General features: G+C 35.0%; 1 pseudogene; it reads left to right on the top strand.

Annotated features, from left to right (window-relative positions):
* The first annotated feature begins 6,981 nt into the window (after positions 1–6,981).
* Positions 6,982–7,922, top strand: LOC101407299 (olfactory receptor 2G3-like; annotated as a pseudogene).
* The last annotated feature ends 4,456 nt before the right edge of the window (positions 7,923–12,378 follow it).

Raw genomic sequence — 12,378 nt, 5'->3', positions numbered from 1 at the left:
TCCATCCATCCAGCTGCCTGGAACTCAATGAGATGGCTGCAAGCCCTAGTCTACAGCTTGCACAGGAAGGACACGTACCAAAACTAAGTGATGTCAGAACAGAAAGATAGAAGGAGCGTTTCTTCCAGAGAAATTGCAATTTTTTGTGTGAGGGATATAAACTTGCATTTTTTTAAGCGGCATTTGTCTTTTGGAATTTTTAATTATGTGCACCAGACCGTAACCCTTACAGATTCAGGAGAAACCTATCAAACAGATGGCTCAATTAAGCTGAGGAAAGCTACTGGGATTGAGCATACTTTCTATCTTTCACACAAGAAGTTACCTCTTCCCGTGAGTCAGCACCAAAGAGCAAATATACTGGTTAAGGCTATCTAAAACAAATACTTTAATTCATAAAATATTAAGTGATTTATTTTAGTACCAAAGGAATGCTAAGAGAAATGGTCAGTAGCAGCTTAAATTAATATGGGAAATTTTTGTTGAAGGACAAAAGACTGAAAGCAAAAGGATGAGAGAAGAAAACAAAGGCAAATTTTCAGAGCTGCTGAATATGTTTGTGCAGCTGTTGGTGCGTTGTACAAAGTTGCCTAATTAAGAGACATTTGGCTAGGAGTACTTTCGTTGTCTTTTTTCCTCCAAAATACATTGGGTGCATTCACTTATAAGTACGATTAAGAGATTTAGGTAGCAGTAGACTCTATCAACATTTGTTCATTTGCTAATGTTTTCAAATCATTCTGATAACAGGATTTTTAAAATGTGTTAGGTATTATACTTTTCGATGAAAAAGCATAATACTCATTGTAAAAAAAAAAGTAATACACATTACTAATTAACCGGTATATGTTTATTTTGTGACATTGCTAGTCATAGCCCCAATGGACCATGGTGATATTTCTGGGCAAGCATTTGTTATGAGAGGTTCGGGGATTTGATCGGAGATGTAAAAGAGACTTTCCACTTCAAACAAATGGACTGAAGGTATATTTTATTATATAGAGGAGAGTAAAGGCGATAGTCCACAAACAGATCTGAGTAGGTCAAATATTAAGAAGGAAAAACATCAGCTCGATTGGAAAGGGAAAACATCCACATCGACTGAAGGGAAATGACACAAATCAACAAGAAAGAGAAACACGAGGTTGACCGAAAAGAGAACACATCACATAAGTTATTCACAACAAATCAATTACTTCACAACAAATCAATTATTCACAACATCCACGCCCCACTGCTGGGAGAGTCCTTTCAATTGACACGGCTGGGCGGGAATCACAAGTCCTAGGCAAGGCCTCCCTTCCACAGGTGGAACTCTCACCGGGCCTCAGTCTTCAGCAGTTTTTTATAGCATCAATAATTTTCAGAGTAAGCAGTTACAGAGTTTTATTTCAGAGCAAGCATCCAGTGTCCCCATGCACAAATGGTTATCAGTGGCATATGTGCACTGAGCCTCCTGGTTATCCTCCCAGCCCGGCAGTTGTGTACATGCATTGTTTTCCCTGGTTATTGTCGCAGCCTGGCACAGATGGCCAGTCTGCCCCAGGCTGCAGCACACAAAAGGCCTTGAAATTTTTACACATTGCAACTATCTCCATGGGAGAAGGGCCAGTTCCCACCATGCAGAAAGCAGCTTTTATATTTCTTTGTGTGCTTGTGGCTGTAGGTCAATGGAGCGGCCCACCATGGCTGTACTCATGTCAAGACGGTGTTTGTGGATACGTAACAAGCCACAGCCTGCCATATCCAAAAGCAGGGAAGTGTATTAATTCACTACAGCTAAGTTTAAATGCTTTTGGAACTTCTGTCATTCTGTTCAATTTATTTTCTTGCCAAAGTTAACGTGGAAAAAATTGAAGCTGTCTAACCCCATGTTCTCTTTGGATATGTCCCTGAAAAGGAAGGAATACCTGGCACACTCACTAGCACTCTCTCCTCCTATGCTTATAGCACACTTGGATAACCAATCCCAGCAGTCTCTGTAATTGAATTGGGGCATTCTCAGAATCCTCCCCAGTCAGTACTTGAGACAGAAACTTTTTGACGCTTCTTTCCAGGAATTCAGAGGACATAATACATTTTACGGATTGTGCAGGCAGCCTCTGCTATTTCTATTTTGAGTTCAGCCTCTTTGAATTACCTCATGATCTTTAGTTTTAAAATATGTTTGTAGTAAATAGGAAAGAAGAAGGAGAAATTGAAGAGTATGAGGATTTTGAAATGTGATGCTTTGGAATACTTTCTTTTTACTGCTTCATTTGATATACTGAGGCAGTCCTCTATTATTCTCTGTGCAAAATTTGCCATAGCAGACACTACTCATTTTTAGGGTAGAGATTAACTTTGGTCGGAATCAGTATAATCTTAAATCTAATTTATTCGACCCATTTAATGTAATGTGCTGATGGTTAGATCCTTGGCCTGTCTCGTAGTGTGTATATCTTCTCTTTACAGGAACATCACAGAGCTGAGTAACTTCCCATAAAAATCCTATATGGAATCAGTAGAAACATCCATTTGGTATATAATTCAAATTCAATGTTTCCTTATTGATTTTCTGTCTGATGATCTATTCAATATAGAAAGTGGGGATTGAAGTTCCCTACTATTATTGTATTGTTGTCTATTTCTCTCTTCAAATCAATAGTATTTGTTTAGTAGATTTAGATGGTCCAATACTAAATGCATAAATATTTACAATTGTTATATCCTCTTGATGATATAATATCAAGATGGTATATCGTACATTTACCACTTTATCATTATATGATGACCTTCTTTTTTTTCTCCCATTACAGTTTTTTACTTCAAGTCTATTTTGTCTGATAGAAATACAGCTACCTCTTCTTTCTTTTGGTTTCCATTTGTGCAGAATATGTCTTTTTCTTCTCTTCATTTTCAGCCTGTGTGTGTCCTTAAGAGTGAGATGAGTTCTTCCTAGCCACCATATACTTGAGTCTTGTTTTTTTTTTTATCCATTCAGCTAATCCAATCAGCCTTTTGATTGGAGAATTTAACCCACTCACATTTCAAGTAATTATTGACAGGTAAGGACTTACTACTGTCATGTAAATTGTTGTTTTCTGGCTACTTTGTAGTTTCCTTTTTTCTTTCTTCCTCTCTTGCTGTTTCCTCTGTGAAGTGATGATTTTCCTAGTCTTATGCTTGGATTCCTTTCTCTTTACCTTTTGTGTATCTACTGTTGGTTTTTGTTTTGTGTTTACCATGAGGCTTACTAAAACACCTTATTAATATAAAGGTCCATTTTAAGCTGATAACAAGTGTAATCACATACAAAAATTCTACACTATTACTCTCCTTCCACTTTTTATTTCTTCAGTGTCCCAATTTGCATCTTTTTATATTATATTTCCATTAACAAATTATTGTAACTGTAGTTGTTTTTAATGCTTTCATCCTTTAACCTTTACATTAGTGTTAAGTGGTTGACATATCACCATATCACAATATTAGAATAGTCTGAATCTTACTACATATTTAACTTTACCAGTGTGTTATATATTTTATATGTTTTATTGTTACCAATTAGCATTCTTTCATTTCAGCTTGAAGAACTCTTTTCAGTATTATTTTAAGGCAGGTCTAGTGTGATGAACTCCCTCAGTTTTTGTTTGTCTGGGAAAGTCTTTATCTCTCCTTCATTTCTTTCTTTTTTTTTTTTTTTTTGTGAGGAAGATGAGCGTTGAGCTAACCTCTGTAGCCAATCCTCCTCTTTTGTTTGCTGAGGAAGACTGGCCATGAGCTAACATCCACACCCATCTTCCTCCACTTTTTATATGGGAAGCCACCACAGCATGGCTTGACAAGCGGTGTGTTGTTCTTCTCCTGGGGTCTAAACCCCCTGGCCACCACAGCAGAGCATGGGCACTTAACTCCTACACCCCCAGGCTGGCCGCTATCTCTCCTTCATTTCTGAAGGCCATCTTTGTCAGGTAGAATATTCTTGGTTGGTCATTTTTTTTTCTTTCAGCTCTTTGAATACATCATCCCGCTCTCTCTTGGCCTACAAGGTTTCTACTGAGAAATCCACTGATAGCCTCATGAGGATTCCCTTGTTGGTGAGGAATTCTCTTTTCTCTTTCTGCTTTTAAAATTCTCTCTTTGTATTTGACATTAACCAGTTTTATTATAATGTGTCTCAGAGAAGACCTTTTCAATTTGAAATTTTGGGGGTAACCTATGAGCTTCATGAATTTGGATCTCTAAATCTCTCCCCAGATATGGGAAGCTCTGAGCCATTATTTCCTTAAATAATCTTTCTGTCTTTCACTCCTTTCTCTTCTCTTTCTGGGACTCCAATAATGTATAGGTGGTTTTTCTTAATGATATTCCATAGTTCATGCAGGCTTTCTTCACCTTTTTTATTTTTATACGTCATTTTCCCATATTTGCATATAATGTCTCCTTTCAGTGTGTTTTTAGGTATGACAAAATGAACTGGATCCAGTTTTAGGATCCTCTCAAAGTCATAAGTGAGACAAAGGTTTGGTGTGTCTTCCTGGTTTTGGACTCCAGAAATTTCTTGATTACTCTCCATAAAATCCATGTACTTTGCATGTTTATAACCAGTGATTTACAGGTGATGTCAATATCCAATTGCCCTTTTTATTTTAAAATATGTGTTTCTATGACAAGGTCTCTAAAACTTGTTCTATTGTCCTGTTTACACAAGATGTTAACAAGTGTTACTCAATAAAATGCTTTGTGGGTAAATGATTTGGGGATATTTTGAAAGAAATCTAATACAAGCAGGCATAGCCTCTACTATACTAATGTACTTTGTGAATTTCTTTGAAATGTTATGCTGAGTCTCTCAAACTTATTTGACCAGGGAAACTGTTGAACAGTTTGGGAAATACTGACCAAAGTAAATATGTGATTACCAAATCTTTTGTTGCAGTCTCCTTAAAACAGAACCACACTTGAAAACCTGTCCTATTGGTACACCGTGATTTGTGACACATGCATATGTATTTGGCTTATAAGGTATTGATAATTATGTCCTGATTATATAGTGATTACTTAAATATGGAAGTGATGGTAATAATTCCATGCAGTATCATGCCTGTAGAGATGTACCATGCTGAGGGTGGGACCTTTACTTTCACTTTTCAAGATTTTATTTTAACATGTGAATTGAGGTCTTTAAGTCCTCAAGATTGAACATACGTGATCAGAAGTCATTTTTTCCATAGGATTTCCCTAGGGAATTTGCTGATGGTCACTATTGTGCTTGGTACTAATTGCCTTATTAGGAAGATACAGTCTCCAAGGTCCCATTCTGGGCCTGATATCAATTCCTGCTTCAGTGTGTTCTGGCTCCAGAAATAAACACTTCCACCCCAAAGTTGGTCTTGGATTTACAGATCCACGTTCAGAACCTCATGGTTCTGGAAAGCTCATTCATAAACATCACTTTCTTGGCTTATGAAACTAATCAGAAGTGTGAAGGAACAAAATTTTCAGAGGTGAGTAAATAATGACGACCACATCTTTTCTCTTACCCATCTACATATATTGCTAATTATCTAAATAGAGAAAACATTGTAATTGCTTTCTTCATTTGCTTGAGTCAGTCTTTCTTAAACCACACCAGCCATTAATTCATCTAGCTTTCATGTCTACCTTCTAGGAAGGGGTTTTATTTCTGAACACCATATTAAATTGACACTTACTATTTTATAAAGGAATTCAATTTGAAATAAACTGTATTTTTACAGCTCCCTTAATCTTGAAGAATGAACTTTCAGGAAGGGAAACATGAAATAGAAAAAGAAAAAAGAGTGGTATCTCTATATATCGGGGAATTTCCTTACTTTTAGCTTTCTTAAATTCTTTCCAGTTATACAGTTTGTTGAGTTACAGAAGGTAAGAATTATTTCTGATATAATTATAACTTTGAATACATACATGTATGCATGTTTATGTTGTGTTTGTTTATGTATGCGTGTATGTGATTTCCTCCCCTTACTCTCTGAATCATTCTATCTTCTCAAGAATGGTAGGGAATTGAAGAGACTCCATTCATATTCAAATACACGCAGTTAAAAATGTGGGATTCTCATGGGTTCTATTTTGTTAGGATCAAGTGAATGAAAAGTGAGTGAATGGAACTGGGTTGAGGGGTGAGTTAAAAATAGGTGGACATGATGACTGCATCAGAAGAAATGCTTGAGGTACATACATATGTTTTCTCTCTAATTAGTAGTAGATACCTTAAGAAAACCCCCTAAGATTTCTGAGAAGTATATTTTACAAGATTACATTTTTAAACACTGGTCTGATATTTCTTCTGGAGACTTTGAAATTTCTTGACTAAATAATGAGGGGAGTAGGTTCAGCAGTTCTGCTCATTTTTACATTATACAAAAAATGTTGAAAGAAAACTATTTATTATATAGATTGTAACTATTAAATAATTAAAACAACATGGTGATTGGATACTTCACATTGCATCTTTAGCATGATATTAACAAACGTATGAAATACGTTTTGAAATAATCATATACTTTATTTTCAAAAATATACCTGATCCTCAGTTTCTAGTTTTTCTATTGACAATTGATAGAATGCCTGAAAAGATGTTTGTTGATCGAACAACATCTCCCTTACTTCTTTTACTTATAATCTTACAAGATGTCATTGAAGAAGATGATAGTGGATTTCCAGAAAAAAATTAAACAATTTGGAAGAACTGAGCAATAATTAATTATTAATTACTTCTGTGTATATTTAGTGTCACCATATACTTCAACAGTTCTTTGTAAGTTCTGCCTACTTTTACTTTCGTCCTGGAAACATACAGCTGTCTCTCTCTCCTCCGCACTGTCACACAGCACACACTCTCATTCCACAACTTCAGGGTCAATTTCTCTCAATTGTATTTCTGATTTTAATTGCTTCTCACTATGTAACATCTATATTTTCATACATGTCTCTCTCCTTTGCATGAGTCAGGTGATGATGACAATTAATGAGAGTTTGGCAGGCGATTTCCTACTGGTGGGCTTCTCTGACCTGATGCAGCTTGAGAAAATCCTCTTTGTGGTTGTGTTAACCTCCTACCTCCTGACACTGGTAGGCAACACACCAATCATCCTGGTCTCCTGTCTGGATCCCATGCCCCACACACCCATGTATTATTTTCTTACCAACCTCTCCCTTGTTGACCTCTGCTTTACCACCAGCATTGTTCCCCAGCTGCTGTGGAACCTCCACAGATCAACCAAGACAATTACTCCCATAGGTTGTGCCATTCAACTCTACGTATCCCTGGTGCTGGGATCCACTGAATGTGTTCTCCTAGCTGTCATGGCATTTGATCATTTATGCTGCTGTTTGCCGACCACTCCATTATGCCACAATTATGCACTCTCGACTTTGCCAGTCCCTTGCAGGAATGGCATGGTTGAGCGGAGTGGGCAACACCCTAATTCATGGCACCATCACCCTTCAGCTGCACCATTGTGGGAACCGTAGGATTCACCACATCATCTGTGAAGTGCCTACCATGATCAAGTTGGCCTGTGTAGACATTCATGCCAATGAGATTCAGCTCTTCATGGCTTCCTTGGTACTGCTCCTTCTCCCTCTAGCACTCATCTTCATCTCATGCGAGTACATTGTCCAAGCAGTAATGAGGATCAGGTCAGGTCAAGCCAGGCAAAAAGCCCTTGACACTTGTGGGTCCCACCTGTTGGTAGTTTCTCTCTTCTATGGGACCATAACAGCTGTCTATATCCAGCCCAACGGCTCCTATGCCCATAGTAAAGGAAAGTTCATAACCTTTTGAATACTGTTCTAACTCCAACCACAACCCTCTCATTTATGGTCTGAGAAACAAAGATATAAAGAAGGCTTTGAATAGACTGGTATGAAAAGTTCAGAGCAGAGCAGAGTGAGAAATTCTAATGAGGAAAGCCTAACTAAGGTGGAGATGCTAAAGAAAGGTACCAGGAGGCATTATTCAAGACATCCTGACATACATGCTGCAAAAACAAACTCAACAGACTTTCTGGAGAATCTATAAGCAACTGAATTTCCTTCTTTTCATTTCCCTACTTAACATACTCAAGATGTCTAGACAGACATCTTTGTTATCTGTCAGCCTATTGGTTTACCCTCTATAGTGCAAACATGACTTATTATTTCCAAAATCTTTGCAGTTGATATTTTTTCCCTCTTTGCCCTTTCTCTTCTCTAAATCTTGACTTTACTTTTTTAAATGAAATCAATCTATTGATTGATTACTCTTGCATAAATAAACAATGTGCCACAAATTAGCTAGGTGTCTTTGAGTTAATCTCCAGCAGTTTATTCTTTGACATCCACTGAGATATTGCTCATCCAGATCTCACCTTTGGTCCAACGAAGACATGTAACCTGAAAGTGAACCTCATTTGCACTGGATTCCTTGACTGCAACTCACCGTTCCTTGACTTCTCTGGTAAGTCTCCTGGTTGAGCTTTCCTTGGTTCTTACATTCCACTTCTGATTCTTTGTCAAGTTTGCTTTTCGTTTATATTTTGATTGTCCAGATCCAATTGTGTCCACACTGGTGCCAGCAGTGCTGGATTTTCAGTTTTGATTTTTGCATTTATATTATTAAGTGATTTCTGTCACGTGATAGTTCTTAGGAATTGAGTCCCTGCCAGGTGAAAAGTGACAGGGAATTTGAATCTAATCCATTTGGTGAGTGTGTGTGTACGTGTGCGTGTTAGCATGTTTATTTGTTGGAAGATTCTAATATTTCTAGCAGTTACATTTTCTGGCATAGACGATGCAAGGTTGAGAGGTTTTTAGTCTTTTGTCTTTCTGACTTTCGATGGAATCCTCTCAGTGCATTTTGTGTTTGCACCAGTATGAGTGTTCCTAGCTCTAAAGGTCAGAAATACTTCCTTGTCCCAATGTTCCGACCTTTTAAATATACAGCAATTGCAGTCCTAATAACTGTCAGTGTCTGCAAAAATGGAATTTCTATACCAAAGATGATCTTAATAAGCCTCACTCTCCTACAGGTATTTTTGGTTTTAATAAAATTGTGTACTTAAGAAGAGCCTTAAAATAAAAAGAAATTGAACCCATACCTTCTCAAGCTCAGCCTTCCTTGACTGGTTTACTAAAAGTTTTAAATAATGAAAGAATGGGAAATCAATGTCCCTTCAATACTCTTTAAATAGGCTAAGTAAAGCAGAGAGAAAAAACTTATGCCATTGCAAATTGGACAAATTGATTCAGGAAAATGAGAGTTTTCTATATCTGTATAAATCAAGCTTTAATATTTCCTAAACCTTAAGCAAGGTAATCTTTTAAAGAAAAACTGATAGAAAACAACGTCATTATCTTAAGGAATATGAACATTGAAAAAAGAGAATGTCCTACCAATTTCAAAAGGGAATCACAATACTACTAAGATTTCTCATCAATGAGGCCTCTGAAGAGATCTAGTGATTTTTAACTATATGTCTTTATTTTTTAAATATATATGAATGCTTCTGGTTCTATTTTAAGTCATGTTCTTATTACATTTACTTATGCATTTGCACAAAAGTTAATAAAATATTCAATTTTTATCAATATAAATTTTTTTAGCAAACACATCAATATTCCTTGTCTTCACGTAGAGGGAGATAATTAATTAAATATACTGTCTCTTAAAATGCAATGGACCTCTGATTGACTTACAAAGATGAATAAGCACTTATATCAAGATAAAATAAAAGAAACTTAGATTTCTAAGATCTTGTATCCTTATGCTTTAAATGATGTACTGCTTCTTAAAAATTTCTTTTGCTCAAACTATAACTCAGAATTAAAAATGATATTCTGAATTTAATTAATGACTTTGATTCTTTGACTATTTGATAAGATAAGAAGCACAACAAAACTGTATTGTTTTCAAATAATTTCAAAGTTTTTATATGTGATATATCATTAAATAGATAAAACATATATGTATTATTATTACTTAAGTGATTCTTTTGAAATATTAGATTGGTTAATAATTTTGAGAAGAAAACTGTTCTATATCTCTTCCTGTAAAAATGTTAGCATAATGTTTTAGTTTACACAATCTTGAGTTTATTTTTGTATAAAAAGTCTACAAAATTTGAATTTCATGAATATAATCTACTGGTTTTATTGAGTTTAATCTAATATCACTTTGTTTAAGTTTATAAAATTTTAAAAGTATGCCTTCAATTAACTGAAATGATCATAGGTAATGTTTTAATTAAAAAGGAATGTATTATTTAACGCTTCAAATTATGTTAATTCAGTGTATCAACGTAATTGATGACCAAGATTTTCAATTGACTTTAAAAGTTTAAGCTAATGTTGATGAGTTTTTGCATACCTGGAAAATCTTTAAGTAGAGGCTGCAGAACACTTGTAACTAAACTTGGTTTTAAATCTACTTTTTTCTCTTATTTTTATAAATTACAGAATTGCCATTTTTCACCAGAATAAACAAATTTACAGTAGTTTTTGGATATTGTTGATGTATCAGCATAATACAAGTTTTCTCTGTCAAAAATAGTAAAATATCTTTTACAACTAAACTGTCTTTGGAGCTGGGATTTCTTGAATAGGCACCAAGTAACCACAAAGTTCTATTACCTCACGTTATGAAATAAAGGACTCTAAAATAATCATATATGTTTGATATTCTTTATTGTAGCACCTATATACTTTATTGTCTGCTTCTCACATAATAAAGAGAAATATCACGGCCATCTAAAAGCTTTTCAAACTCCAAACGTACCACGTTCTAATTTGACTAATGTTCAAACCTGACAACAATTCTAATAATTAAAGCATATATTTTACAACCATGCTGTAATTTCTAATATTTTGTGTCACTAATACTTCATTGTATGAAAATAGCTCTGATAGGTGTGTGCTAATTTGCTAGAGATTTAAGAGCAAACATCTATACTGATATGTATATAATCTAGGTTTTGTTCATGATTTCTGCATGCCATGAATCATGTATGAACTACGAATCAGAGGTCTTGATTAAAATTTTGAAAACAAGGCAATGACTGCTTCTTGGTAACAAGGCAACTTCCAAAGAAAAAACTCACTTATCAAAATTAAAGCCTGTACTAAAGTAAATACTCTGACTGTTATATAAACAAGTGGTCTCAATGGCTTTACTTATATGAATCTTATAAGGACAGTGTTTAATCTGATTTCAAAATAGAAATAACTTATTCAAATACAAGAAACTTATGCCCCAAAAGAAAAACTTAATGCTATCTCTAAACTGTCATCTATAGCCTGGAGCTGCTCCAAACCACTTCCAGACATTTTATTCATGAAACAACAACAAATAATACTCCCAAAGACAAGGTCTAGTCAAATTTGTTCAAATCTTACAAAACCGTTTGATGGGATTTTCTTTCACTTACTTGAGACAATGAATTACCAAATATTACTTTATCTATGATTATCTTAAGTTGAAAAATGATAATGTTAGATCAAATCTCAAATCCCCATCTCAAGGACCATTTAAACATTCGGTACATGTGTGTGGTGATGGGTTGTAATTAGTATTTTGGTGGTGAACATGATGTAGTACATGCAGAAATAGAAGTACAATGATGTACACCTGAAATTTTTGCAATGTTATAAACCAATGTTACTGCAATAAAAAAAAAAATAAAATAAAATAAAATAAAAATAAAAATAAAAATAAATTTCATTTGTTTCGAGGATTGTGGATTTTGTCTTACTTAAGGAAAACCTCAATGCTCTCTGTAAATAAAACACAGTTTCTAAGTAAAAGACTTTAAACACACTGAAGGAAAGGTAACTTCATTAAAAAGAAACATATTCCCAAAGCTCTAAGAAGATGAAATGAGCTAATAGTATGTTAAAATCAAATTGTCTAAGTTTTTAAGAGACCTTAACCTTCTCTGACCTGCAATTTTACCTCAGCCCAAATGACAGCAATGCTGTGAATGTAAAAATCCTCATAAACTGTCACTATATGAAATTGTTACTGAAAGATCCATGAGATTTGTCCTGACTTCTCTTCTGACAGATTCCAACTCAGTCACTCTGATCTTGCCAGATATTCTCAAATAACTAATAGTATATACAAAGGAATATGCACAATAGATGTGACAGATCAAAAGAGGATATCACTTGATATATCTCTACATGATATAGAACTGAAAAACTAAACACACTAAAATATTTAACAAAAATGTGAGCCTTGAAAACACACTGGAAAGTATCATTTCAGGTACTGTTATTCACAAATATGCTTCTTAAGCTCCCAGACACGTGGACACATGATTCCCATTGTTAACATATTTAGAATCTTACAACCTGAATATCTAATCCCAATGG

The sequence above is a fragment of the Ceratotherium simum genome, chromosome 13, assembly GCF_057802395.1.
Source record: "Ceratotherium simum simum isolate JZ-2026a chromosome 13, ASM5780239v1, whole genome shotgun sequence".
Lineage (NCBI taxonomy): Eukaryota > Metazoa > Chordata > Mammalia > Perissodactyla > Rhinocerotidae > Ceratotherium > Ceratotherium simum.
Note: the sequence above shows the minus strand (reverse complement) of the source record. Positions and strands in the feature narration are given on the sequence as shown.